This window comes from Pieris brassicae, unplaced genomic scaffold (genome assembly GCF_905147105.1).
Source record: "Pieris brassicae unplaced genomic scaffold, ilPieBrab1.1, whole genome shotgun sequence".
In the NCBI taxonomy this organism is placed as follows: Eukaryota; Metazoa; Arthropoda; class Insecta; order Lepidoptera; family Pieridae; genus Pieris; species Pieris brassicae.
In genome coordinates, this window is record NW_025576068.1 from 5,001 (window position 1) to 7,500 (window position 2,500).

The window sequence follows — 2,500 nt, forward strand, 5'->3', positions numbered from 1 at the left end:
CATATTATTAATAAATATAATTGTTTTTTTTGTTTTTTCTTTTCTTCAAATAAACCCACATTGCCATTTCTCTGAGCGTGTGCTGCGAGCTTCAACGAGAAACATATCTATCAATACAAATGTCTATGCAAAAAAAAGAAAACAAACAAAATCATATCAGTCAATAAAATAAATAATAATATTTTTTTACTACTACTACTACTACTACTAGTACTACTACGTGCTACTACTGCACGCCAATACACATACATAATAAAATGAAAAATCGTCTCTCTCTCGCTCGCTCTACGAGAAACATTCGACGTCCGCTCCAATGCCGACGCGGACTATTGCTCTCGGTATAGATGTGGAGCGAAACAGTCGTGCGCACAGCGTCGACTCGTTCTCGTTGCCGCGCGTCGTTCGTCTCAAATAGACACGAACGACGGACGAGAGAGAATGTGTTCTTGTTTTTGTGTTTGTGCGAAGTGTGAGAATATTATATACATATATTCGCGCATGGATGATATAGATATGGGTATGGATTTTCGGAGGAAATTATATCAAATTCGTATTTCGAATGCGAGACCGCCGAGATCTTTCCCAGCTCTCTCTCTCTCTGTGTGTGTGGTGTATAGTACATTTTATATATCTCTCTTGTGTCAACACAAAATAACAAAGAATATACATACTACTCCTCCTCATATTTTATATAATATAATATAAAATTATATTATAGCACCGCGTTCGCAGACCGTATGGTGATGTTACCAATCGACCAAGATTTGGGACCGTCTCCCCCGGTGTTATCTGTGATGTTAAAAGAATACGCTTCTAGGCACACCTCAACGCAGGGCGCCTAGCGTGTTCGACACGTGCGCGGTCGCCACGGCGACCGTATATGGAAAGAATGTATAAAAGAGGACGCACACGCGCCCATCGTCGAAACGGTGTGCGCAGCGTCGTGTTGGAATTTATCCCTCAAGCTCCGGGCGTTGATCGTATCTAGTGCGAATCATGCGTGTGTGTGCGCATGTAATTGCCAGCCGAGTTTTAATATGTTTACAATAACGTATTGAATAAAAATTGAGAAGTTGCGTTTAGATGAATGTTCAATTTTCAAATTGTCACAACATCGATTCCCGCCCGCGGGGTCGTGTTCGTTGCAGTTTTATGTCCCTCACAGTGGTCGAGCATCGTTGTACATCACCTCGTTGCGAGATCGTGACGGGACGGCCGCTCGTAGACCGGTCAAAGTTAGTCTATCGATATGAAGCGCGAACGTCGCGTCGCGTGCAAATTCGACGCGTTACGTTCACGCGTGTCGAGAAGGCGCGCGCGCAAGCGCGCGCCCCTCGACGCCGCCGAGCCAGCGGCTCGCCGAAGCCGCGTGACCGCGGTGTAGGCGTGTCGTTTGCGTAAGCAGCTCCCTGGTTGATCCTGCCAGTAGTTATATGCTTGTCTCAAAGATTAAGCCATGCATGTCTCAGTGCAAGCCGTATTAAGGCGATACCGCGAATGGCTCAATATATCAGTTTTGGTTCCTTAGATCTTACTCAGTTACTTGGATAACTGTGGTAATTCTAGAGCTAATACATGCAATCAGAACTCTGACCAGTGATGGGATGAGTGCTTTTATTAGATCAAAACCAATCGGCGGAGGGCCATGCGTCCGAAGTCGTTAATTTTGATGAATCTGGATAACTTTTGCCGATCGCACGGTCCAGTACCGGCGACGCATCTTTCAAATGTCTGCCTTATCAACTTTCGATGGTAGTTTCTGCGACTACCATGGTTGTCACGGGTAACGGGGAATCAGGGTTCGATTCCGGAGAGGGAGCCTGAGAAACGGCTACCACATCCAAGGAAGGCAGCAGGCGCGCAAATTACCCACTCCCGGCACGGGGAGGTAGTGACGAAAAATAACGATACGGGACTCTTACGAGGCCTCGTAATCGGAATGAGTACACTTTAAATATTTTAACGAGGAACAATTGGAGGGCAAGTCTGGTGCCAGCAGCCGCGGTAATTCCAGCTCCAATAGCGTATACTAAAATTGTTGCGGTTAAAAAGCTCGTAGTTGCATTTGTGCGCCGCGCTGTCGGTGCACCGCATCCGCGGTGATACTGACACGTCTGCGGAGCATATCGTCGGTGAGCCGGCGGTAAAACGCCGGTTCAATATCAAAATCCTATCGCGGTGCTCTTCGGTGAGTGTCGAGGTGGGCCGACAATTTTACTTTGAACAAATTAGAGTGCTCAAAGCGGGCTCAAAATGCCGCTTGAATATTTCGTGCATGGAATAATAGAATATGATCTCGGTTCTATTTTGTTGGTTTTCAGAACTCCGAGGTAATGATTAATAGGGATAACTGGGGGCATTCGTATTGCGACGTTAGAGGTGAAATTCTTGGATCGTCGCAAGACGAACATCAGCGAAAGCATTTGCCAAAGGTGTTTTCATCAATCAAGAACGAAAGTTAGAGGTTCGAAGGCGATTAGATACCGCCCTAGTTCTAACC

The 2,500-nt window shown here is 46.0% G+C and overlaps 1 non-coding gene across 1 annotated transcript in view; it reads left to right on the forward strand.

The window, feature by feature from the left end:
* The first annotated feature begins 1,406 nt into the window (after positions 1-1,406).
* The window catches only part of LOC123719435, a 1,906-nt gene continuing 812 nt past the window's right edge, over positions 1,407-2,500 (forward strand). Inside the window, exon 1 of the ribosomal RNA XR_006755495.1 lies at positions 1,407-2,500. This exon is cut by the window's right edge and continues 812 nt beyond it. This is a non-coding gene — a ribosomal RNA (small subunit ribosomal RNA).